Source organism: Pogona vitticeps, chromosome 4 (assembly GCF_051106095.1).
Source record: "Pogona vitticeps strain Pit_001003342236 chromosome 4, PviZW2.1, whole genome shotgun sequence".
Classification (NCBI taxonomy): Eukaryota; Metazoa; Chordata; class Lepidosauria; order Squamata; family Agamidae; genus Pogona; species Pogona vitticeps.
Genome location: NC_135786.1, coordinates 7,307,940 through 7,335,780, shown reverse-complemented (window position 1 = coordinate 7,335,780; position 27,841 = coordinate 7,307,940). Strand labels below are relative to the sequence as shown.

Genomic DNA, 27,841 nt, shown 5'->3' with positions numbered 1-27,841 from the left:
CAGTGTTGAAGTGCTCACTACCTCCAAAGATATTTGGTTCTATTGTTGTACTGCTCTAACAGTTAGGAAGTTTTTCCTGATATTCAACCGAAATCTGGATTCCTGTAACTCGGGCCCATTGTTGCGTGCCCTGCACTCTGGAAGGCTCAAGAACAGATCCTGCCCCTCCTCTTTATGATTATTTTTTCATGCATTTAAAAAAAATCCTAGCATATCTCCCGTCATTCTTCTTTCTCATGACTAAACATGCCCAGTTCTTTCTGTCTTTCCTCACCAATTCCTGCCGCTGCCGAAGAGGCACAATGGAGAATCGAACTCCCAGCTTCTGGCTCCAACAATAAGAGGGTAAATGTGCATCGCTTTTGAGTAGATACTGTTTATTCGACTCTGCTTGGAAAGAGGGTGGGGGACCCAGCAAAATGAAGGCATATTCTGTCAATCCCCCCCCCCCCAAGACGCTTCGCCTTCTTCAGCTAATTTCCAAAGAAGCGGTCCTGTTAGTTTGTCTCGGCACGTTGGCAAAAATTAAAGGGGGTGGTGGAGAAAAGAGGGCGACTGGCAAAACATTGTTCTATTTTAATAGATCTACTGTATTTCAGTGTCAGCTTTCATGGATCAAAACCCGATCCTTGTGTTTGAAGACGCTCCTTTTGATCCTCAAAAGCTCACACCGAAATACATGTGAAAGAGCCACAATCTTTTGACTCCCTGTTTTGCCCCTCCTGCCCCCCTGTAATTTTGCAAATTACATCAGCCAAGGGTTCCTGGTAGATGTATGGAGATTTGTGCTCTTTTTTTGGACTACAGCAACTGAATCCCCCAGGCCCTCGGGGGGGGGGGGGAGATTCTGGAAGTTGTAGTCCTGAAAAACCCACAAGCCTACACATTTGTAGTTTTCAGCGTTTAGCTTTTGCCTCCGGTGACCCTTGTTTTTGACCGGGGCAACGAAGTGATGGCTGCTGGCAAGCGAAAAGACACACTTGTCCGTCTGGCCGTCCACCCAGCCCAGATAATACATAGTTTATTATTCTCGGATGACTTTTTATTGAGCCTCATCTAGAGAAAACCGCTCGCCCCAGCTGGTTTATTCTTCATGATCATCATGTTCTGTAATTTCGTGATGGGAAGTCACCTGGTCCTCCTGCTTTCGCTCATCTTCGTATGATTACGAGCTATCTTAATAAGCAAGGTGCAGTATTAAATCGATTCGCTTAGTCCCTGCCCCCCCCATACCCAGAATTAATAGAAGTATATATGGGCAGAAAAGCAGAATTGAGACAAAAGTAGGCAAAATCTCTCAATCTCCATGCCACATTTATTTGGGCCACAAAGGACTACCATTTCCATATGCCTCATGCCCATTACTGGAGCAGATACAATTAAAAAAATAATAACAACAAAACAAATGAGTTGCATTCATCCTACGACTAAACTGTCTTCTAAAAGAGAAAAGGTTTTGCCACACCATAAAGGTTAACAATTCCTGACTGCTGCAAACTTTCACAAACTATTTTTGGGGGCTGTGTCTTAAGTCATGTGCTGCAGTCCAAAAAAACCTTATTCTGAGGTTAACCTGAGAGTTCTTGATAAGACAGTGTGTTCATTCTGGGTCTGCAGTGGGCAGTCAGTGAGCATCTTATGAGCAATTGGCTTCTAAGTGCTTGATGGCTTGAAGCTGGAGAGGTGGCTTTGTTGCTACCATGTTCTCTTGGCCAAACCTGAGCTTATCTGATTTTGGAAGCTAAGCAGGGTTAAGCTTGATTCATTCTTGGATGGGAGGCCAAGAGTACAGTATAGTACCAGGAATCTCCAGGTAAGGCTTTAACAATGCATTCCAAAGGGACAGTGCTGGGCAGGATGGACCCACTGGCTTGAGAGCTTCTTAAGTTTTTACATTCTATTGGACAGTATGCTGTTGGAGGTCTTGTGACACGAGAATACAGTTGATAATATGGCGGGGCTCCCATGCCCAAAGACGGAATGTGGACTTCAGCATTGCTGGAAAGGCAATGAAAAATGATTACTGTATGGGCAAGCACTTAGTGGCCAGGGATAAATAAGACTTTATGGTAGTAGTATGTTTTTCAAATGCATGCTCGTATATTTTAAGTGTATTGTTTCATGCTTCCTATTTTTATGTTGCAATCTTGGCTTTTTATAAGCTGGTTGCTATCCACCGTGGTCCGGGTGGGTAAAATGAGTTATTGGCATAATGAATACAGATAAATTCTGGACTTTTACAGTGGATCGTATTTCTGCAGACCTTTGCAGGGTAAGACCTTTTTGCCTATGGCACAAAGGCAAACAGACAACTCTTAGGAATGGGGGAAAATTGGACATTCAAGCTGCACAGCTCTTTGATAGCAATATGATATTCAGTGACATTTTCTGAAGAGTTTTGCTTTTTTGCTTTTGGCAGATCAGTTAGAATCACAAGAGCAGAGCCAGCCAGTTTTCCCCAGTCAACTTGGAAGCTTTACTTTAAAAACCCTGATTTGCAAAAAAACAAAAACAACAAAACAACAAAAAACACTGTTCCTCCAGGCCATTTCCTTCAGCCTGAAGGAGAAAAGTTTCCTGCTTTTTTAGCTGTTTTCCCCATATCACTTGAGCCCAGGGGTGGGCAAAAGGTCCTAGCCTAGATGCTGTTGGACTACAACTCCCACCAGCCCCAGATGGTGGTGAAAAATGCTGGGAGTTGCAGTTCAGTCATATTTGCATGGGGGGGAGGGGAGAGAGACATTTTCTTCCCTCCTGATCCAGTCCTAGCCTTGGGATGTATGGTTGCGTTCCATACCGAGTTTGTGTTCGTTTTGCAAGTTTTCCATCTTAGTCCATTCTGTCACCTTTCATTCTGTGAATTTTTTTTTTAAAAACATCGGGGTAGAATTCCTTCCTACAAATGGCCCTGTATGCAACCTTCCTTAATGCATTCTCAATTTTTGAGCTGAGAGCTGCATCAAAAATGTACAGAAATACTGATCTCTACAGTTGGCTGAATAACTCAGTGGTTTAGGGATCTGGCTGTGGAGTCAAAAGCTAGGAGTTCAAATTCCCCTCCATCCCTTCTATCAGAGCCAGCCTGGGCAGCCTTGGGCAAGCTGCACAGTCCCAGGGCGCCCCTAGAGGAAGAGAATAATAATGCACTTCTGAATATTCTCTACCTGGAAAACCCTGGAAAGGGTCACCATAAGTCTGAATTTACTTGACATGATGATGATTGATATTGATGATGATGATGATGATGATGAAAGGTTCATTGTGTTCCTCTCCTCACATGTATTCTCATATTTATCCAGGAACTGTAAATTAGTATATTTTCCTTTTTTTAAAAATCCAAACCCAATTTGTCCACTAGTTTCCCCCCCCCCACCAAAGTCTCCATGTGTATTCCCATGGAAAATTGAAATTCTCCCTCCATCTTTCCTAGATCCAATGACTTGATTTTCCACCAAATTATACACTTTCCAGTATTCACTGCTTACAAGCACCTGTCTTGCAACCATAAGTATAGTCTGCGTATCAGATCAGAAAGGCAGATCAGGGAACCGAGATGCAGTCTGTGCTGGACGGGGTGACACTCCCCATGAAAACTCAGGTGCACAGCCTGGGGGCACTCATGGATTTATCTCTTGAGTCTGGATGCCCAGGTTCAGCGGTGCCAGGAGTACGTTTGCAAAATTAGAACTAGTGCATCAGCTGCGCCTGTTCCTGGCAAGATCTGATCTGGCCAGGGTGACAACATGCCCTAGTTACATCCCGGCTGGATTACTGTAATGTACTCTATATAGGGCTGCCTATAGAAGGTGTCAGGAAACTTCAGTGGATCTAAAACACAGCTGCCAGATTGCTAACTGAGGAGTGCAGGAATCACACAAGTCTGTGTCCCTATGCTACTCCATAGCAGAATATGCTAGTGCCATATGGTATTATTCAGCACATGCCAAACAAGTGGAGGTAACTCTTAATGAATCATTCAGGATTATTACTGGCTGCCTGAAATCTATCCCTGTTGAAAATATTAAACCTGAAGGGGCTAGGCTGAACCTATAGAAAACAAAACAACCCACCTTGCCAACTGGATAAATGCCGAAGAGTGTCTCCCACCAGTTCAAGACTCCAGCTGGAGAATCTGGAAGTCACTTAATGGACTTCAAAGCGAAGTAGGAAGATAAAAGAATAATCAAGTAAAATGGGTCTGCTTGGATACAGGACAAATTTTCTGTGACTGTGGAAAAATTCAGTCAACGCAGCACTTACGTGCATGCCGTTTATACCCCAGCAGACGTACAAAAGAAGATCTAGCCATTGGCTGAGATGACACTATTGACGTAGCCTGCTTGTGGTCAAAAATAGACTTATTATCTCAGCATTTTGATTCCCTTTTAATTTTATCCCTATTTGATATACGTCCATAATTCTAAATTGTACAAGGCTCGGATACAAATAAAGAAGGCAAGAAAGTCACAACGTCACTCACCCAACTGTAAGATCTAGAAGATGTGTGTGTGTGTGTGTGTGTGTGTGTGTGTGTGTGTGTGTGTGTGTGTGAGAGAGAGAGAGAGAGAGAGAGAGAGAGAGAGAGAGAGAGAGAGAACATTTAAGAGATTTAAAGAAATTCAACAACCATCCACAAGTGGATATAACTCAAATCTCTTCCTTTAGTGGAAGAACCCTATCCAACAAGGTCTGCTTTCTATGCAGAAGGGTCCATATTATGCACCAGGTATATGCCCTTAGGGGGTTTGGATACCAAGGGACTCAAAAGAACTTTCTTTGCCTGAGATCACACTTGGAGGAACATACCCCTAGAACAGATAGAAAGATAATCCACATTGGAACAAAGGAGCTGGCTATGAAATTTAATACAAAATTATGGTACCTTATCATTCCTTTTATGTATAGTATTTCCCCTCTTTTGCCTGGGTGTTTTAAAATAGTGCTTTACATTTTTTTGCATGTTTTCCTTTTTCATTTTCCATATTTTTGCTACTTGAACGGCACACCACTTTGAGTCCCATCTATGGATTAAAGGTGGGATTGAAATAAAAGGTATATAAATACCTATGTATTTAAATGTATAAATAAAATCTGGAAGACCTCTGGTTTCTTGCATCGATACACCTTTAATGCTACCCTTGAATGCATTAGCATTAAAGGGTATCACCAGTCAGCTATTATTGTTATTAAGAGCAGAGGGTTGGACTCGATGGCTTTATAAGTCCCTTCTAACTCAGTTATTCTATGATTCTATGTTGCTCGCTGGAAGGACAGATCCTGAAGCTGAGGCTCTAATACTTTTGCCATCTCATGAGAAGAGAAGACTCCCTGGAAAAGACGCTGATGTTAGGAAAGTGTGAAGGCAAGAGGAGAAGGGGATGACAGAGGACGAGGTGGTTGGACAGGGTCATCAAAGCGACCAACATGAATTTGACCCAACTCCGGGAGGCGGTGGAAGACAGGAGGGCCTGGCGTGCTCTGGTCCATGGGGTCACGAAGAGTTGGACACGACTTAATGACTAAACAACAACATGTTGCTACCAGTTGTAACAGGAGTTGGAAGTTAGCTGCTGGCTTGTTTCTAATGCATTCTCTGCCTGCAATTGGTCATCCTAGAGTCCAGAGTTAACCCCAGACTATGCAAGGATCATTGGGAAAGGCCTCATTCTGAGGCTGTCTCTTGGTGCATCTGACCGTGACTGGAAGAAGCTCTCCGTGTCTAGTCCTAGCTGGAGGTTTTGGTGGGGGTTTGAACCTGAGACGTCATGGATCTGGCAAAGGAACTCTGACAGTGAACGCCTTCTTAGAGTTTGTCTATGTAGAATACAGGTGAGACTTTTTACAGGTGCAGCACATGAGTACCATACCCATCGTGTCTTGAGGTCACTTCCATACAGTGTTCTTGGCAAAGTTATTTGGGTTGCCTCAATAAGGAGATTAGTCAGGATTTCTGGAGAGATACTTTGCCCATCATCCCCTTGGATGATGGAGCTTACCAGCACAGACCAGCTGGATACAGAGCATGCACCATTGATTGCTATCCAGAACGTTCTTCTGCTGACTGATATTTCAGAGTATGTGAAGATGAGCTAATCAGAAAAGCTGTTAATATGAGGATGATTCCTTCAGTGCACATGACAGCAGTGACCTCATCTTTCCCCCTCATTCCCTTGAAATGTGTCTTATCTGGTAGACATGAGTCATCTCAGATTGTAACTTGGAGGGAGAGCATATGCTTTGCATGAGAAGTTTGGGCTCATTCCTTGGTCTCTCCTTGTAAAGAGACCAGGTAGCAGATAATGGGAAAGTACTCTTTCTCTCTCTCTCTCTCTCTCTGGAGAACTGCTGCCAAGTGGAAAGAAAAATTACGGGGCAGGTGTGTCTACTTGGAAACTTCTGGTGTTTCTACCTCAAGCTGTTTCTTTTCTGTAAGCTTCTCCCCGCCCTGCACAACAAATGTTGTGAAGCTGTGCGGTACAAACATTCCCAGCTCAGAACTTATGTCAGCGATGAGCTCCCAAAATCCAACAAAACATGGAGTAGCCACTGGAAAGGGCGGCCATATCTTTAATACTCTTTCTGTGCCCAGAAGGAGTGTTAAAGATACTTCCTCCAGATCCTGGCATCATGATATATCTACATTTCTCTGATTTCACCTCACTCCACAGTGCTGGTTGGACAAAGTTAATGATAATTATCTTGGAACTGCAAGGCTGGAAGGGCTTCTATGGATCATCCAGTCCAGCCCCTGTCACAGAGGCACCGTGAGGGATTGAACTCCCAATCTTTGACTCCACAGCCCGAGTCCTAAACCAATGAGCTATCTAGCTGTTCTTTTGGTGTGGACAATAGCACCTTTGGGGAGGGTTTCTCAGGTTATGACTTTTGGTGGAGGTTGAGAAACGAAGAAACAGAGGTTGATCTTTGACCATAAGATTTATCTTCCTAGCTAGGGACCCAGAGAAGCAATTCCTGGAGATTTCAGCTGACATGTCTAGTAAGTGGTGGGGCAGGATGGAGTGCTGTGATACACTGATATCAATAAAACTCTGGGGGACATTATGGCAGAGGAACATGTGGCTGCTACTTTTGTACTAGCATTATAGAATCACAGAATAATGGAGTTGGAAGAGGCCTATAAGGCCATCAGGTCTAACCCCCTGTTCAGTGCAGGAATCCAAACCAAAACAGATCAATGTTCTCTTGAATGCCTCCAGTATTGGAAGTTCACCATCTCCTGAGGTTATTGGTTCCATTGTTGTACTGCTTTAACAGTTAGGAAGTCTTTTCTGATATTCTGGATAAATCTGGCTTCCTGTAGCATCTTGAGCCCACTTTTGTATGTCCTGATCACTCTGGGATCATTGCCTCTCCTTTCTATGGCTACTTCTCAAGTATTTGAAGAGTGCTATCATATCTCTCTTTCTCCCCCCCCCTCATTTCTCAAGGCTAATCATGCCCAGTTTTTTCAGTCTTTCCTCCTATGTTAAGCCAAGTCAACCCCACCCCTCGGTTCAAGCCACCATGTACTCAACTTCAGTCATTAGGAGAACAATCATAATGGCCTACCTTACAGAATTGCTGCAGGGGCTGCTGAGCTAATGTACACAGAGCACTTTGAAAACTTGAAATGGGACATAAAAATGCCAGGCATTGTTACCACCGCTCTAAGTACAGTGAAAAGCCAGCCATTCGTGGAAAAGGGAGAGTTGGGTTTAAATTTAAAAGGGTTTAGAGAATCCTGTTAAAAGGAATCCCACTGGAAGTTTAGAAGGGGAGAGAATCCATTTCTGGATTTTCTTTAGCCATTAAGAGAAGGAGGATTCTCTCCCCCCCTTAAAACACTACTTTTGAGTGTGATAAAAGACATTTCAGACTCAAATATGAGAATGCTGTATTGATGTGGATGCATTTCTGATTATAATGCTTTGGTCCAGTTTCACCGGTATATTTCCTGCCCGGTTACTAAAGAATCTGCATAGGAGAGTAGAAGATGCTGAAACAACAATAGAAATTAGGAATGGATTCAGTTTCACAACTTGCTTGCAGACACAGATTATTGTTTTATGGAAGAGAGAGAACATGCATCAAAACAGGCTTGGAAGCTACTCTTGTCAAGAAATAAGCAGTGCATGCCATTCAGCTTGATCCATAGCCTGATGAAGCTAAAGCACTTGTGTATAAGCTGATCTCATCCCTCTTTTATCACGTCTCACAACATTATTCATAAATTATAATGTCAAGGAGTGGATCATAGATCCATGTTTGTTGCCCAATTTCTCTGCCCTTCATTAGAGTTGGATTTGGGGGGGGGGGGACAAGTTTACCCAAGCACGGCCATTCTCTTGATTAGTGCTGACTCAATGACCCTTTCCATGTCCCTTCATGGAAAGGACACGGCACACAGAACAGCAGGATTTGGGCAGTCAATTCGCCAACTGATTCTGCCCAAAGCCTGAGATGTAAGGATAAGAGCACATTCTCACCACTAAACTTACAAATGCAATCCATTTGCATGCTATGTGTGTGTGTTTGTTTGTGTTGTAACAAAGACAACATTACATTCATTACACCAGCTAAAAGAAATTCTATCATATCTTCATTGTTTCTCCCATTCCAATGGCCCTTCCTTCCTTCCTTCCTTCCTTCCTTCCTTCCTTCCTTCCTTCCTTCCTTCCTTCCTTCCTTCCTTCCTTCCTTCCTTCCTTCCTTCCTTCCTTCCTTCCTTCCATCCATCCATCCATCCATCCATCCATCCATCCATCCATCCATCCATCCATCCATCCATCCATCCATCCATCCATCCATCTCTCCCTCTTAAAAAAGTCCATAGCATTGTGTTCTAGGAGATCTGAAGAACTATTATATTCCCATTTTTTGTTGTTCATGTCAAAGGCATTCCCCACTGAGAATGAAATCAGCTTTGAGCTGTGGACTCTTGTTGCAAGTGAGCTGTACGTCTAGCTCTTTTAATGCTCATCCATACTTATTTCTATACACAGCAACTTGTTCATGGGACTAAAGGCTCATCAGATTGTACATATAGGCAAGGAAGGGGGTATGCTAGAGTTTTCCAGTTCTTTCCTCAACTCCTTTGCCATATCTACCGATGAGGCTATGGGTTCAAGCAGAACAAGAGGTGAAACTAAGCCTGCTTTCCCAACCTGTTTTATTTCACAGAATTTTTGAAAATGATTTGTTACACATACTGTACAGCTTGTCTTTCTTGCAGAGAACTCAACAGGGTGTATGCAGCCCTCTTTTAACACAATGTCTCTGAGAAAGAGTAACTGGCCTTAGGTATGAAGTTAGTATGTCCAAATGGGGGATTTGAATTCAACTCTTCTTTGTTCTAGTTGAAATATTCTAACCACGTTACCACCCTGGTTTACGGTCCTGAAATAAACCTAGATGGCTACTCACAGTGGAAGTGGAGAAGGGGGTGCTTGTCCATATTTATTCCTTTCTTTCTTTCTTTGTGTGTGTGTGTGTGTGTGTGTGTGTTGGAAAAACAGTGGCCAGACTTCTCTTAGTGTGCCCATGAAGTTCGTGTAGCTTGCTGCAGCTAATTGCAGTAACTGATAAGGTGTCAGGTGCACCTCATTCCACAGCTGGGTGCATGACCCAGCACGTGAGATACCCTGGCACATCATCAGTTAGCTGCAATTAGCCACAGAAAGTAATTATTATTATTATTTTATTATTATTTATTTAATTTATATCCCGCCTATCTAGTCATGGTGGACTACAAACTTCATGTGAGTATCCACAGAGTTCTGGCCACTGCTGCACACAAATGTGCATCCACATATGCACATGGAATCATAGAATCATAGAAAAATGAAGTTGGAAGGGGCCTACAAGGCCATCAAGGCCAACCCCCTGCTCAAAGCAGGAATGCCATCAAAGCATACACACATACAGAAACGGGGGGTGCTGGTCTCAGGAGGTGGGAGAATCATTGCTCTCCTTCCCCCTCCTTATGCTGTCCCTGGGAAGCTTTGGGTCTCACTGCAATGCTGTCCTCAATCATAGCACTTACTTTCCCCCTTAGATGCAAATAGAGGCCATGTGTATCTAGGGCAGAAAGAACAGCCATGTCAACAAGAATGCCACAAAGGGTCGATGGTCTCTGTGCCTCATCCCAGTGTCCAGACTGAAAAGCAGAATTTGCTTTCTCCTAGCTGTATACTCAGTGGGAGTCTTCAAGAACCGTGCCAGTCCCTGTCTGCCTATCCCCAACCCATTCCGTTTCTTGGTCACACTCCAGGGCGATAGGATGTTGGGGAAATGGGGTGGAATGGAATGCGAGGAGCCTAAGTAGATGTCTGTGGACAAAATGGATCAGCTGCTGTACACCACAAGGATCCATCCAAAGATGACTAGACAAGGTAATATTTGAATCTCTTGAATCCCTAAGCAAAGAATTCTATCTGCGATTTTACTGTCGGTCCCTGCTGGAGAAAATTGTATTTCGATCCACAGGGAGGTGAAAACACTCCACTTCTCACTCTGCTTCCAGCTTCACTTCTGAAAGTTGATAGGTGTCTAAGAAAAGAAGAAAAGGGTAGGAGGGGATCCTTCTAGTTTCCTTCTAACATGATGCGTCCTGGCTCCTTCAGTGGGACACTATTTATACTGTTCTAAATATAGATCTAGTGTTGATTAGCAAACCTTCTGATTTTTTTCCCAGAACTTCCCAGGGTTCTCCTGGGGTGAACAAGCTGGCCTGCTTTCAGAACTTTGACATTTTTTTTCTTTCCTTCTCTGACCGGTATCTGTTTGTCTTCTGCACACACACATTAAACATACACACAGCTAGGAAGTGACCAGCCGCTGAGCGAAGCTTGTGGAAAGAAAAAGAAGAAGGGATTTTCAGCAAAAGGCCAAAGATGGATCAACCTAGTTTGCCAACTCCACGTGGAACATTGGTCTAACCTGCCACCCCCCCCCTTCTTGTTGAGTTGGGTCCAAAGTAAAGCAATGTTGCTTTCTCTGCCAAGCCTCATGCGAGCCCCACTGTTCTCAAATTAGCAATCTGTTTTCAGAGCAAGATGTACAACGTCGGAGAAGATGAAAAGAGTGCCACACAAGCTCGGACCCCTACAATTTTTGTTCCCCATTTCAGCTCCTCTCCCACCGTAGCCAAAGCAACACTCAAACTTTAATTCCAACAGCCACCCTTTCCCTCTTAATTCATTTTTATTCTCCTTTTGTCTGTCAGTAATTAAAGTGGACATATGGAAGAAGCCGATAATAAGAACAGATGAGCCAACACGAGAGAGGGTGGATGTAATTACTGGAGAGGAGAAGAACTTCACCCAAAGTGGATCTCCAGGAAACCACAAGCAAATGGGAGCCAGCCAGCCGGTCAGCCAGCAAACAATAATATGAAACCAGGATAGTCATGTTTACAATGGGGTGAGTCATAATGATGCCCTTTCCCTTTTCCCTTTCACATGTAGGAAATGGCTGCTCTGAAAAGGAATAACAACAACAACAACAACTCTAAGTTAGGCCTCAGCTGGTTCAGCTTCAAGAGCAAAAATCAGGACTGGGATAAATAGAAAAACCAGAAGCAAATGCAGCAGTTCCTATCAGCCATTGGGGTTCCCAAGGCATACGAACGGATGGCTCAGCAACCAGTCTGAAGCATCCTTTGCTCCTTTTTAGTACAATAATTTATTTTCCGATTCATTTTGCACTTTGCACTTTCATTTCAAACACCACCAACCAACATGGAGAGTCTGAGACCAACTTGTGTTTCAAAAAAACTCAACCTACCAGGAAAGCCAGTCTTCTAGACTCTTATTTCTCATTCTAGGTTATTACAGGAAGAAAGGAAGTTGGTTGTAATGAAACAAACCATCTAAGTGATCAAAACAATACACCTTAAAGGATATATATATATATATATATATGTATTTTTAGAGCTAGAACACCCCTCTCCCTTTTGTTTCTGGTGATTATATATGGTGGGGATCTGAAAGTAAGATCCATACCTTGGTTAATTCAGCAAGCAAATGCCTCGTTTTTGTACAATTTCAAAAAAAAATTCTTTCGAAAATAGACAGCACTTTCCCAGCACTTTTACTTTCGTCTACTTTAACAACAACAAGAAGAACAACACTTAAAACTTCAGGGGTCCAATGAATAGCAAGGATATTTTACCCACGAAAAGAGAAGCAAAGAGAGAGAAAGGGGAGGGAGGGAAGAGACAGGAAAGTAGGGGGGGAAAAACAAGGTGAGAAAAGGAAGGTGTCGAGTGGTACCTTTTTGAAACCAGTTTCCTGCGTGTTACTTGTTTCTGCTTCTCCGGATTCTCACTAGAGGCTAGAAAAAGCCGCGAGCGCCCGGGGGGGGGGGGACTTTTTAACTCTCTCCGCGGCAACGGGGAAATTTCAGGACCTTGGACGGCACCAAGTTCTCGAGCGAAGCGCAATCGGCACAACGCGGCGAAGGGGGCGAGCGCTCCGCGCTACCCACCCTCCGTTGGTTTGCGTTTAGGGGGCCGCTCCAGGTGAGCGAGCATCCTACAGCAAGCCAACTCCGTCGGCTTAATCTTACAAAGGATCTCTCTCTCTCTTTCTCTCTCTCTCCTGGGAAAGTTTCCCCGTTGAAGGGAAAAAAAGAGAGAGAAAAGAGATCCGAGTAAACCGTGTTCTCTCCCATCCTCTCTCTTCAGCCCCTACCTCTTCCTCTCTCTTCCTGTCATCTTTTTTTTTTCGACTGCCAGGAGCTTCCCAGGGCGCCCGCCGGAGAAACTCAGCCGACCAGCTCCAGAAATGGAAAACAATCATCAATAAAGCCGCCCCGATCTCTCATCAAAGACCGCCGGGGCTCCGGATCAACCCAAGCTCTTCCGGACAGGCAACATCCTCTCTCTCTCTCTCTTTCTCTCTCTCCCCACCCCCCCAATTGGAGGCAGACCATTTTCTGTTCCCTGCCCTCTCTGGACCCATTTCCTATCCCAGCCTTCTGGATCCATCCCAATAAGATGGTTTCTGTCTTCCTTGCCTCCTCCTCATCGGTAAATATCACCCGGCCTCAACCTCTCTGCCTTTTGTCCGCGGAAACAAACAAACAACAACAACAACAACAACAAGAAGCCAACATAACATGGACTTACCTTTGCCCGCAGCCTATTGTCTGTCCCTTTTCAAAATGACATCACGGAAAGCAATCATGAAATTTACATTGGGGGGGCGGCGGAGAGGCGACGTCAGTTCGAGAGAGTTGGAAGGTGGAGAGGTCGGAAACCGGGTTGCTTGCAAAGGGGGGGGGAGAGTGATGATCAGGAGAGAGGGAGGGAAGAAGCACTCGCTAAATCAGCCCCCACCCCCGTCTCTTTACACCGGGAACATGCGTGGAAGGAGGAGGTCTGTGGCTTTCAATTAAATCGCGGATAAGTCTTTAGTGTGCGAACTCTGGAAGGCGGCTAAAGGCAGCGTCTCACTTAATGATCGCTCTCATTAATGGGAATGGCGTTGGTGGGGGGGGGAGGAGAGAGGAGGAGGCGGTTGTATGTGCGTGTGTATGAGGGGGAGTGCTCTTTCCTCCTTCCCTTTGTAAATACACTACCCATCAGCCCTTTGGGCTTGCAATATATCTGTTTACTCTCCGAGGTGAAATAAATCTACAGTCCGGGTGGAAGGGGGGGGGATCTGAAGCCTGGAGGTGCTGACTTTTGGGGGGAGCGGGTGGAAATGGGAGGGATCCCCGGAATAGGTTTCCTTTCCTTTCCTGACTCAATAGAAGGGGGTACATTTTCTCCCCCCTCTCCGTTCCAATCTGAGCCATAATTAATATGCAACGTGGGCTGAGAGTCCGGGTCTCCCCCCCCCCTCCCCGTTTCCAAATGCAAAGGAAAGACAAAAGGGATTTGGAAAGGTTATAACTGTCAACTTAATCTCCCCCTCCGCATTTCCTGCCGATGGTACAGTCCTCATAATTTCTAATAGCAACAAGCAGGGAATGACAGATGCCTTGGCTGGGGCGCGCTGCAGCGAAAGTACTTTGCAATGTTTATGGATGGTTAGAAAAGGTGACCCGTCGCCATAAAGATGACTCTTCCGGTACAGATAGAGTGTGTGGGGGGGTGTTTGTGTGTGAGAGACGATTAATGGCCAGTTTGCAAACTGGGAAGGTGGGAAGCAAACACTCTTTCTAACTACTGAAAAATCAGGCGGTAGTCTGTCTATTCCGTTCAGAGTTTTTTGAAAAAGTTAGTTCTTGGACTACAGCTCCCAGAATCCACCAGTTCTGGGAATTTAACCTTTGTATCTCCCCAAAAAGTAACTTTTCCCAACTCTGCATCCCGCACGTACGATTTTTAACAAAGATTGCCGACATTCTGGAATGGCCACGTCAGTCTGAAACATATTATGCAAACTTTGTCCAAGCGAAAGTAAAAACTTTCACTTTTTTTCTTGTATTCTACTAGCAGCAGGCAAATCTTAACTTTCTTCACACAGACACAGACACAGACACAGACACAGACACACACACACACACACACACAGAGAGAGACTCTCTTCTTTCCAGCCACTAAATAAGGAGATACTGTAGCTCTGTAACTTTCAACTGATTGCTTGAAGAATTCCATTGTGCTTTAAAATCCGGGAGGGGGGGAGGGAGGGAGGGAGAAGTAGATCTGTTCCACAGGGCCCAATCCACTAGGATGCTCCCCCTTACCCAAAAAATTCCCACTGACATAATCAAGAGTTGTAGAACAGTATGGGTCATTTCAATGTGTTTCATACAAGTAGGGGAATTTCCTTGTGTATTGAGCCTTTAACGTTTTGATTTCCTATCTCAAGGACCCCAAAAGTTTCATGAAGGCATAAGGAACTGGTTTTCTCCTATATGGTTCCCTTTAGGTGTATTGGATTACAACACCCAACCCTGGGAGTCGGCCTCCTTGACTTGGAAGGATGGAAATTATAATCAGTACCACAGGAGGGAACTCGTTTGGGGAAGGGAACACAGTTTTCATTTCCAAGAAACACAACACAGATTTGTGTGTGTGTGTGTAAATTAAATATGAATTTGATGTAATCCTTTCAGATCCAGTTGAAGCACCAACTAGCCTTGATCTTAGCATTGTGTGGAAGAAGAGCCAATTATCATCTTTTCATCAGAAGGGTGCCTTGGAGTAAACGTCCTGGTGAGACTCATTGAAAATCAACCATTGTATGGATGTTGTTGTGAGCTTATTGTGGCTGGTTTCTAAACAATTTCAGAATGTCTTTGTTTAGCAATTTATACAGTGCACAGTCTGGAGGAAGGATGTGTTCTTGGACTTAGACTTTTGGAGAACTGGGCTTTAAGTCCCTTTTCTGCCATAGTTTGGCCTTTGGCTGGCCATTGATTAACTATCCAGTCTCTAGATACAGATTAATAATGATGGTGAACTAGCACAGAGCGTTGTTGTAATGAAAAAGCAAAGTTAAGACCAGAGGACTGCTTTCAAAAAAATGGTCGCAATACAGTTTTACAGCAGTGAATCAGAGTTTGGGCTTTTCAATCACCAGTTCAGAGACAACTTGATGAAGGCCTTATTTTCACCATGCAGGCTGGTGACTCTAGAGTTAGATGGACAGTGATTCCATGCCAGGTCTTAACATGGGAATGGACTACGGGTTTGTATGCCATGGGGGCATAGATGGCTCACCAATGCTGTTTTGTTTCTCCCACCATGCCCAGTTCCCTCTTTTCCCTATATATTTTCTTTAATCATAACCTTCTCCACAAAACATCCACAGTAAGTAAGGGTGTGTGCACAGTTCCATTTGCTATGGAAATAGATTTCTAGCCATCTACTATGCTATAAAAACAAATTTTGGGGTGGTGGTGGTTGTAACCCCCAAAAAAGTCATAGTCAATGGGCCTCCAGGTCTGCCAAAATGACCCATTCCTGGATGCAGTGCAGTGATTCAGATGGAAATGCAATCCCGAAGGAAATAAAGCAGCTCATGTACAGCACAACTACCATAATAACCATGGAACTTGGTTACAAGATGCAAAAAAACCCACAAACAAGCAAACAAACAAACAAATAAAAAAAACCAGAAAACCACTGGGCAAATTTCCATTTGTATATATCAAATGGAAAATTCAGCAGGACAATGAATGAATGAATGAATGAATGAATGAATGAATGAATGAATGAATGAATGAATGAATGAATGAATGAAGTGCAAACATTAGCAACTTAAAATACAAGAAAGATTCAAAACTTTAAAAGTACAGTATAAAGTTAATGCCAGACTATGCAAAATATATGACCTAGAATGGAAAACAATTGTTGAAACTATGGAAAAAATTAAAGCAATGGTTAACAGCTACAACAAAGAAAACTGAAAAATAGGATGGATGCTTGCAGCAATATAGACAAAACATGCAATTTCAAAATAACCAACGGTTATTCTATAAACCACTAGGAGAAAATGCAGAGCAGAAGAAATTAGGCTCATGTAAAGGTGATGCTCTAAACATTTGGAAATAAATTTGAGAAAGCCCAAAGAGGATATAACAAAAAAGCCTCGCGGGTTATAGACATTTGTAAAGAAACTAAAGGAAAACATATGGGTGGTCTTGTAATAATAACTGAAATTATTAGGAGGCAAGTAAAGGCTGTGAAAAACTAGAGTGCACCTGGTCCAAATGAGCTGCACAGATTTTGGCTAAAGCCTTTAACAAGTCCCCATCAACGTATAGCAGTACAATTTAATCACTTGCTTCAAAATTCTGCAACTGAAGATTGTATGACAACAGGCCACACATTTCTGATAATAAAAGATTAAAAGGGCAATGAACCCAGTAATTATATCGACCAATTATATGCCTTCCAACAATGTATAAGCTCCTCATAGGAGTACTTTCAAAATCAATATATTATTATTTGATTGAAAACTCTCTATAGTCAACTGAGCAGAAAGGGAATTTTAAAAAGTCAAAAGGCACAAAAATTGAAATCTTCCTTCTTGTGATTTGGGCCCATTAATTTGTACTCTTCCTGTTGGAGTGACAGAAAACAAGAATGGTTCATCATCTATGTGACAGTCCTTCCCGTATTTAATGATGGTGATGATGATGATGATGATAAAGAAACTAAAGGCTTGATTTCTGCTGCACAAGAACAAGCACTCCAAACCAACGTGAGGAAAGCAAAGAGCCAAGAAAAAGATAAAACTTGCTTACAGCAAATGTCAACTCTGCCAAGAAAAAGATAAAACTATGTTACACTTCATCTGCAAATGTTCAAAGATTGCACAAACATTACAAAATTACACATGATAGGGGGGGCAAAATTAGTGCTCTGGTCATTATGCAAAAAATATAACTTGCCAACCTCCAAAAACCCATGGGAACCTCAGGTAGAGAAGGTGTCAGAAAATGACAAAGTCAAGATCTTGTGGGATTTCCAGATCCAAACAGACAGACACCTTGAACATAACACCCCAGACACAGTAGTAATAGAACAAAGAAATGTTTGGATCATTGACCTTGCAATTCCAAGCGATGCCTGAGTCGAAAATAAAGAATTGGAAAAACAAAATACAGAGATCTGGCAATCAAAACATCTCACTTGTCCATGAAACACACTTCAGTGGTCCTCGTAGTCATTGGGGCTTTGGGAACTATATCAAGAAACTTCACACAGTATTATAAGCAGTTGCCGATCTCAGAAATAACACCACCAGAGCTACAAAAAACCCGTAGTATTAGGAACAGCATACATACTGCGCTGATATTTAACAGATATTTAGGATTTTTGGTTAAAATTTGTTCCTGCTATATAATCCCACTCAATGTTTTTATAATTTTGATTGACTGTGCCTAGTATTTTTGAATCATCATCATCATCATCATCATCATCAACATAGAACTGCAGAACTGGAAGGATCATCAAATCCAGCCCCTGTCAAGAAGCCACACTTGGGAATCAAACTCCCAACTTCTGCAGCCAGATGCCTAAACCACCGAGCTGTCCGAGGACCATCCTTCCTTCCTCTCCCTAGAGAATGTGATCAGTGTGGTAGAATCATCTGGAGCACCTGAGCACACATATGGACCTCACTTACGTTGGAGTGAGACTCTCCACCTATCTAACCCACAATTCTCATTTCCAGCGACCTCAGTTGCTTTTAAGTGAAGATGCAGAGAACTCGCATCTCCATGCAAAGGATGTTCTCTCTTGCAGACCTGCAGTCTCTGCTGAAAAGAAAAGGCACCCTATAACCCAGGTAGGACTTATCAGGCGTGTAGTGTTTCTGTGCTTCCTGCATGCAGACTCCAAACACCCCCTAATTTCCCTTTTATTTCCCATGAACTTTTACATCTATGATTGGATGGCTGTAATTATAATTTTTGGGTGCAGAAGTTCAATCCACTGTTCTCCACTCACCTATTTAACTGAGGCTAGTAGGAGAATCACCTTCCACTAATTAGAAAAGGGCTGTTAAGCAAATTGCCACTTTCTCCCGTTACCCTCAGGACTTTTTTTTGCAGGCTGTTGATGTACCACAAATGACTGCTAGAGGTGTGCAGGCATGGGTGGTATGAAAACAGGTAGATGTTTTGATGTGTGGCTTGCAAGGTTTCATTGCTGGGTTCGTTCCCCTTGATGCTGATGAAGAGAAGCAACAGCTTTTGATGCTGTCTAAATTGATCCATCCGCTGCATTGTTTTGAGTTCTTTTTTCCGGCTCTGCTCTGAATGCAGATATTCAGATTTTCTGGAAAACCCAGCAAAGGCCCATTTCAATTGTTGCACCCGCTCTCTTCCCCCGTCCCCTTCTTGCCAGCTCAGCCATTAACATAAAAGGATGTGTTCAGCTGAGAGTGCTCCTAGAAAAAAAAAATTCTATCTTCTTTGACCATGCTGTGAAGACAGGGATATTTTACATCCTAAACCTCTGGCATTCAGAAATTCTATTAAAGCCTTATCGTCAGGCACCAGGCTTGCTGCTTTAACTGCATTTCATTGTTCTGCATTCAAGATAGAATCAAAGGGAGGGAAAAGACAGGATCAACTTTATCCCATGAACAAAGCCGGATAGTCCCCTTGACTGCTATTTAATTCAGATCCGTAATGCGCCAACTTACAAAACAAAAGCAAAGTGTTGGGGAAAATAAGAGGAGCAAAAGTGTGTGCGTGTGGGTGCGCATACATGTGAGTAACAGACACACACTTGTGATTGTTTTAATAGATTTAACTACACAAACACACATAATTGTTGGACACACACATCAGCAACCCTTCTTTTAAGAAAGACTGTGAGGTGTACTGTATGTCTATTATTGTATTATTATTTTTCTTAGCTGAGCCGCAATCACCCAAGAATTACATAGAGTGGAGCAATAGTTGATTGAACCATACATGTTCAATTAAGCTGCTTGGGACTGTCTTGATGACACAATTAATTTCAAGTTTCAGTGCTTTTAGGAGCTAAGCTGCAAAAATACTTGGCTTTGCCACTGTTATTCCAAAATTTCCTGATATCAAATACATGTTGGGATGTGGCTGTCTAGAGAATCTTAACGCCCAACTGGCACAAAAATTCAGATTTATTTTTTTAGTTTCTATTTTGTGGTGTTGTCTGTATCTAGTCAAAATGACGCACGGGCTCAACTGTGCAATTCTCTACACAAGTACTGTACTGAGAACTAACTGTATTCACGTGTACTGAGTTTGACGGAGCTTACGGACAGATAAATGAATATAGGATAGCAGCCTTCATCTCTTCCTTGACTAAAATACACAGGTCATAGCCTGTAGACCTTGTGTCTAAATGGGTGGGATAGAAATCAGACAGACAGACAGACAGACAGACAGACAGACAGACAGACAGACAGACAGACAGACAGACAGACAGACAGACAGACAGACAGACAGACAGACAGACAGATAGATAGATAGATAGATAGATAGATAGATAGATAGATAGATAGATAGATAGATAGATAGATAGATAGATAGATAGATATGCTGTAATCAAAACACAGATGTAACATTTAACATTTCTGCTAGTCCATGCCTATTTATAATATCTGTCTTGGACAATAAATCTAATGGCCGGCAAGTCCTTCTTTCCAGCAGCACTGATAGAAAAGTTCTACAGAACTTCTGGGTATAATCATCATTATCATCATAATTACAGCTCTGCAATGCTGGAAGGGACCCCATGGATCATTGGGTTCAGCTTCTATCAAGGAGACGCGGTGGGAATTCAAACTCCTGACCCCTGGCTCCCCAGCAAGATACCTAAACCACTGAGCTATCCAGCAGTTCAACATGAACATGGTGGTTTTAAGCACAGAGAGCTGTCCTTATGTTTCTGTGTTCTTTTAGATAAAGAGCTCTCTCCTTTTTTGGTTATCTTCTGTGCCATCAAGCTAGAACTGACTTATAATGACCCTTCTAGGGCTTTCAGGGTAAGTGGGGGTTTTAAGGGTTGATTCCATGAGCTTGATGCCCCAAATGAGTTTTCAGAGCTGAGCAGGTATTCAACCCAGATGCCACTACATTACACTGTGTATCCCATATAAAGAGCTGCAGAAAGAAAATTTACCTACTTTCCCCCCCATCATGATCCTAAATATACAAAGTCAGAGAGCACCTCCAGCTGATACATTTTACTTTTTGAATGTCCTTTCTTGGTCCCAGACATTTAAGTTGCCCCTCTCTCCCTTGAGTTAGCGATGTGATCACCTATCCAGATAGAGTTGCCATGTGGTTCTCTGAGATCATCCACTCATTATGTGATATTTTTTTTAATTGCCTGGGATTGGCCATGTGGCGAATCTAGCTGAGTGAGCACAGATGGGGAGTTGTTGTTGTTGTTGTTTAGTCGTTAAGTCATGTCCGACTCTTCATGACCCCATGGACCAGAGCACGCCAGGCCCTCCTGTCTTCCACTGCCTCCCGGAGTTGGGTCAAAGTCATATTGGCCGCTTCAATGACCCTGTCCATCCATCTCGTCCTCTGTCGTCCCCTTCTCCTCTTGCCTTCACACTTTCCCAACATCGGGGTCTTTTCCAGGGAGTCTTCTTTTCTCATGAGATGGCCAAAGTATTGGAGCCTCAGCTTCAGGACTTGTCCTTCCAGTTAGCACTCAGGGTTGATTTCCTTCAGAATGCATAGGTTCCTTGCAGCCCAGAGGACTCTCAAGAGTCTCCTCCAGCTCCACAATTCAAAAGCATCAATTCTTTGGTGGTCAGCCTTCTTTATGGTCCATCTCTCACTTCCATACATCACTACTGGAAAAAAACTATAGCTTTGACTATGCGGACCTTTGTTGGCAAGGTGATGTATCTGCTATTTAAGATGCTGTCTAGGTTTGTCATCACTTTCCTCCCAAGAAGCAGGTGTCTTTTAATTTCGTAGCTGCTGTCACCATTTTCAGTGATCATGGAGCCCAAGAAAGTAAAATCTGTCACTGCCTCCATATCTTCCCCTTCTATTTGCCAGGAGGTGATGGGACCAGTGGCCATGATCTTAGTTTTTTTGATGTTGAGCTTCAGACCATTTTTGTACTCTCCTCTTTCACCCTCATTACAAGGTTCCTTAATTCCTTCCTGCCATCAGAGTGGTATCATCTACATATCTGAGGTTGTTGATATTTCTTCCGGCAATCTTAATTCCGTTTTGGGATTCATCCAGTCCAGCCTTTTGCATGATGTATTCTGCATATAAGTTAAATAAGCCAGGGGACAATATACAGCCTTGTCATACTCCTTTCCCACTTTTGAACAAGTGTTTCCATATCCAGTTCTAACTGTTGCTTCCTGTCCCACATATAGATTTCTCAGGAGGTAAATAAGGTGGTCGGGCACTCCCATTTCTTTAAGAACTTGCCATAGTTTGTTGTGGTCCACACAGTCAAAGGCTTTTGCATAGTCAATGAAGCAGAAGTAGAAGTTTTTCTGGAACTCTCTGGCTCTCTCCATAATCCAGCGCAAGTTAGCAATTTGGTCTCTAGTTCCTCTGCCCCTTCAAAATCCAGCTTGTACTTCAGGGAGTTCTCGGTCCACATACTGCTGAAGCCTACCTTGGAGGATTTTGAGCATAAAACCTTGCTAGCATGTGAAATTAGTGCAATTGTATGGTAGTTGGAGCATTCTTTGGCACTGCCCCTCTTTGGGATTGGGATGTAGACTGATCTTTTCCAATCCTCTGGCCACTGCTTACATATTGAGTGTAGCACCTTAGCACCATCATCTTTTAAGATTTTAAATAGTTCCACTGGAATGCCATCACCTCCACTGGTCTTGTTGTTAGCCATGCTTTCTAAGGCCCACTTTGCTCTCCAGGATGTCTGGCTCATGATCAGCAACCACACTATCTGGGTTGTCCGGGACTTCCAGATCTTTCTGGTATAATTTCTCTGTGTATTCTTGTCACCTCTTCTTGATGTCTTCTGCTTCTGTTAGGTCCCTACTATTTTTGTCCTTTATCATGTCTATCTTTGCACAAAATGTTCCTTTAATAGCTCCAATTTTCTTGAAATGATCTCTGTTTTTTCCCTTTCTAATATTTTCCTCTATTTCTTTGCACTGTTTATTTAAGAAGGTCATCTTGTCTCTCCTTGTTATTCTTTGGAAGTCAGCATTCAGTTTTCTGTAACTTTCCCTCTCTCCCTTGCATTTTGTTTCCCTTCTCCCCTCTGCTATTTGTAAGGCCTTGTTGGACAGCCACTTTGCTTTCTTGCATTTCCTTTTCTTTGGGCTGGTTTTTGTTGCTGCCTCCTGTACAATGTTACGAGCCTCCATCCATAGTTCTTCTATAGATGGATAGTAAGTGTTACTATACAGCAGCTTCTAAGGGTCACAATGATGGCGAACATAAACATGATCTAATTAAATTCACCAAAATGGTACAAAACTATTCAATAAATGGTATTCCTTCCAACAACAATATTGGCCAAGATGCAGACTCCAAAACTTTACATATTATTCAACAAAGCACTAGGATTAGTCATTGCTTGTATAATGTGTTTGTGATAAGGCTGTATATTGATCTAGGTATAACACACTATTTATATGTTAGTAGTGCATGAAATTATTTTTGAAAGCTTAACAAAATTTAACTTAACCTAAAATAGTCAACTTTCCCACCATCAAAAAGTCCATTAAAAATGCAACTTTTTAAAATAACAGCACATATTATTTATTGCAAGAGAAAATATGATGTGTGAACATGAAGATGTGGAGGAAATGATGTCACTCCCTCTTCTAACTGCCCCCCCAAAAACCCTACACACATTGGCTAGTATCTTGTTACTAAGTAATCACAGCTGGATTACTTCTGCCTATAGTTCCTCCTTCCCTCCTGCTAATACAAGGAGAATCCGTGTGCAACCCTTATATGAGTGGCCATCTCTTAGTCTCCAATGGAGCAGTCTGCAGCTTGTGTCTTAGCAAGCCAGAGACCTCTGGGCCAGAGTGCTCTTCCCACTGAATCCCTGTGCTCCACATCTACTAAAAGTATTCTACCCATTGCAACTAACATCATCACTAATATGCTACTGGATATCTCAATGGTTTAGTAGAGAGTGGGAGTTTGATTCCCCATTGGGCCTCCTTGCCAGGGTCTGGATTCAAAGATCCATAGGGACCCTTCCAGCTCTGCAGTGCTAAGATGATGATGATGATGATGATGATGATGATGATGATGATGATGTAAATGTTACATCTGATGATGAACTTGTTTTTCGTAATGGGCAAACTGATACCCCTGGCAAGAGCCCTGGACTGCTGTTGCTCCCCAGCAATTGGTACCGGGAAGCACAATAATTTCTGAACATACATGCTCCATTTAGCCCTTTTGGATCTTTTCTGTCTGGTGCATTTTTGACAATACCGAAATAACAAATGTTACTTCAGTATTGTCAAAAATGTTTGGGGGAAAATCATTTAGTTTCAGCTCACCTAACCAATTCATAGAAGACCAAGATTGTCGACACTACTGTATTTCCAATCACCATGCATGGCTGTGAAAGCTGGACAGTCAAGAGAGCTGACAAGGAAAAATAATAATAATTTGTTTGAAATTTCTTGCTGGAGAAGAACTTTGCGGATCCCCTGAACTGCCAGAAAGACAAACAAGGGGGTCCTGGATCAAATCAAGCCTGAACCAACTCCAGAGGCAAAAATGATGAAGCTGAGGCTGTCCTACTTTGGGCAGGATTCCCTGGATAAGACAATAATGCTGGGAAAGGTGGAAGGCAGCAGGAAAAGAGGAAGACCAAATATGAGATGGAGTGACTCCCTAAGGAAGCCTTAGGCTTGAGTTTGCCTGAGCAGTGCTGTTGAGGACATAAGTAGAGGGTGACTTGATGGCGCAAAACAATAACAACAAACCAATACATTGTTTGATTTTTCATTTGATACCACTCTTTTTAGCCTCTGTTGTCCTTCTTGTTGCTATTGTTGCTTTTACAGGCACTCAGCTTGGCCTTCCAGTGAACATAGGGCTGAGCAATGATTTGAGACAATTATAGAGTACCTTCGCTGTAGATTCAGCTACCTTGTTTGCGGAACATTCTTTTAGGAGAGAAAAGATAAGAAAGCAGGGATGTGATCAAGGTTTATTTAAAAAGACAGCTATGCATGGTGTAGAACAGGAATGGGGATGTTCTGGTCTTCTAGATGTTGTAACTAACTCCTGTAATGACACACAGTTGGGCCTACTGGTTAGAGCTGATGAGAACTGAAGTCCAGCAATGCTTGGAGGACTACATGTTCCCTTCACGTAATGGAGAAAAACCCTAATTCTTCTCCTCACAAAGTACTAGGATACAAATGAAAATGATTGGCAGTAGACCATAGAGAAATATTGGGAAAGCTGCTGCTGCTGCTCAGATGGATCTTTGAAGAGGATAAGCCAACATTATAGAAACATAGAATCATCGTAGGGTTGAAAAGGACCTTGAAGGTCTTCTAGTCCAACCCCCTGCCCAAGGCAGGAGACCTCATACCATCATGAAGGAGAAGACAATGTATCCAGAAACCAAATACTACAAGGATTGGTTCAGAGAGTTATGTTTAGTTAACTGGAGAAGATTGAAGCAGTAGGGACCCTAAGGATCATTGTTGAACCTTCTGGTGTATAAGAAATCCACAGCAAAAACACTCTGACAGGCAGCTGTCTAACCTCTGCCAAAAAGCTACATGAAGGGGAGGTTCACCCCTTCTGAGATATTACAGCTGATTGTCAAATAGCTTTTACTTCCTCTCTTTGTTTGGGCGATCCTTTTGTTTTTTTGCCCCAATTAGATTGATCATAACCATCTGTTGAGGATGCTATATCAGTAGAATTTCTGCATTGGTAGGAGGTTGGACTAGAGGAATCTTAGATCCCTTCCAGCTCTACCGTTCTATGAATCCATGATTTTGAGAGGTCTACCAATGTGTTCAGAAACAATTATGCTTCTCAATGCCAGTTGCTGGGGACCAACAGCAGTCAAGAGCTCCTGCCAGGGGCATTTGTTTGCCCTCTACAAAAAAGGAGATAGACATGATGGCTCTTTGGTCCTTTAAACCCAGAGAGCTATTCTTAAGTTGCTGTTTTCTTTTATATCAAGAACTAGAGAAGGAAAATTCAATATATTATCTGCTTTTTTCCTTCATGACTAACCTGAAGACATAAAATCACCTACAGTTGATCCTTTTTAAAAAACTGAAAAGCATTTTAAAAAAACAGAACAGTGAATATATAAAGCGGCCAGTATCCTATTGTTATTTATATAAGCATTATATAACTTGCCAAAGCTAACTGATGAGGTTCTGGGATATGTCACATGTACAATATCTAGTACATACAATATGTTGATCACACTCATGGCATAATGAGTTTTCATGCCATCTTATCTTTGGCCAATTATGTCATGCGCAGAGCAACCATTTTTTAGAGATAGGTTCAAATTGCATCAGCATGTCTCAAAAAATGAGATGTTCTTTGACACCAAGTCTCATTTACAATGAGGTCCACAGGGATTGGCCCAATCTATACAATGAACCATTGCAAAGGAAATGCTCACTGTTGCTCAAATGCACACCACTGAAAATTAAAGTGTAGTACAGCCATAAAAGCCTAAAAGAATTTACATTTAAGATCTAAAAGGGAATTGGTCAGTTCAGCACTGAGAAAGGGACAGCTCCTTGCTGAATTTTACATCTCTCTGGAACTGAAAAACTAGACACTGATTTTTGCAAACTGGTTATCAAAAGAATCAAGCAAAACATCTGATGCCATCCAGATTTCTTTTACAGCATTGCTAATCCAAGAATTTCAGAAAGTTTATCAACCATTTCATTAAAAAATATGGTGGAAAAAAAGTTAACTCCCTTCTGCCAGTTCTTGTGAAGTTAATTATATTTAAATTTTAGCTATAAAAATATCCTATGTTCGGAATTTGCCATATAATAGTTCTTAGTAAAGTTGGTAGAAAATACATTTGGGTCATGTGTTTCCCTATTTGCATGCAGTAAATGCAAAAGTGTCTACATTTAACACTACCAATTCTAAGGCAAGTGCTTTCTTTATAAATGAATATTTTAAAATTAGAGCAGTTTATACTCACATCTATATCTGAAACTAGAATCCCAGGCTAGAAGAATCATTTGAAAAACTGAAATAAATGTTTTGGGCTTTGTGCAGATCACTGTAATTAAAAGAACAATGACTTTCTCCAAAGCCAGACGTACAACTGTGAAGCTGTTTTGATGCCTCTCAGAAACTCCTTTGTCATTTAGGACTCAAACTTAATGCATTTGAAATTGGGTACCAACTTCTCTGCTTGCCAGCTGGAAGAATGGAGGAGGGAGGTGGAGAGGGGAGAAGGAGGGGGGTCAAAAAGGAGAAAGGCTGGAGAGAGGAAATATTTTTCCCCCCTTATTTCTTTGTGGAAAACCTCCCAGCGCAGATGGGGAGACTTGCTGTAATACCTCCGATGACAATTAAGAATACTATGCCAAGAGGAAATAGCCCTGCATTAATATTGTATATGGAACAGCTGAAGGGCTAGAGTACATTCTGCCTAATGCAGGCCCCTAGCAGATGGAACAACAAGAGAGAAGCCGGGGGGGGGGAGGGAAGTTGGGGGGGTAAAACCCATTTAATAACCCCCTTCTCTCTGAAATTTATACAATCACCTCAGGAGCAAAAGAAAGTTCTTTGTCTATAAGAAATTTACAGTTGGAAGTGGTTCTTCTTAATCGGATGATGGGTCCTGCTTCCCAAAGCTGACAACTTCTCTGTCCTTTTCAATTGCTTTTCCTTGTAGCCTCAAAGCCTCCGTAGTGTCTCATTCACGCAAATACCTGCACACATTCAATATTTCTCCTTTTCCACTCTCTCTCTCTTTTTTTTTTTAAAAAAAAGAGAACTAACCGCATTTATTTCTGTTAAATTTTCATCAGCTTTCTATTTGATAATTTCATACGCCAGTATCACAAGAAATAAAATGGAAGGAAGGAAGGAAGGAAGGAAGGAAGGAAGGAAGGAAGGAAGGAAGGAAGGAAGGAAGGAAGGAAGGAAGCTGGAAATCATATTATTTGTCTCCTATGATTTAGAAAAATAAAAATTGCAAGCAACATCACTAGAAATAAATGTACAGTACTATGTTATCCCTAGAAATGAAAATTACATTAACTCTCCTAGTTACCTCTCTGTGTTCTACATCTTTACAATTTAAGGTTCTGTATTCTACATGCCACAAATTTTTAACAAAGAACTCTCTCTCCATCATGGCAAAACTGATGGGCACTTTTTTTAAAAAAATGCAGATCACCTTTTACCTTCTAGATTGCATTTAAGAACATCACATGCTGTGGAG

General features: G+C 42.3%; 1 protein-coding gene and 1 long non-coding RNA gene across 6 annotated transcripts in view; one reads left to right on the top strand and one right to left on the bottom strand.

The window, feature by feature from the left end:
* MYT1 (myelin transcription factor 1) overlaps positions 1 to 13,607 on the bottom strand; it is a 157,097-nt gene extending 143,490 nt beyond the window's left edge. For 4 of the 5 annotated variants that reach the window (XM_072996723.2, XM_072996725.2, XM_072996727.2 and 1 more), the window contains exon 1: positions 13,130 to 13,607. The gene's annotated coding sequence lies outside the window, so the exon portion shown is untranslated. Of the gene's footprint in view, positions 1 to 12,692; positions 13,040 to 13,129 lie in introns of those variants that run through there. The other variant, XM_072996724.2, reaches the window with a different exon arrangement.
* Positions 13,608 to 15,082: 1,475 nt separating this feature from the next.
* On the top strand, positions 15,083 to 27,570 carry LOC140706476 (uncharacterized). The gene is made up of 3 exons (XR_013544376.1): positions 15,083 to 15,166; positions 18,135 to 18,248; positions 27,426 to 27,570. It is a non-coding gene; the product is annotated as an uncharacterized LOC140706476 (long non-coding RNA).
* The last annotated feature ends 271 nt before the right edge of the window (positions 27,571 to 27,841 follow it).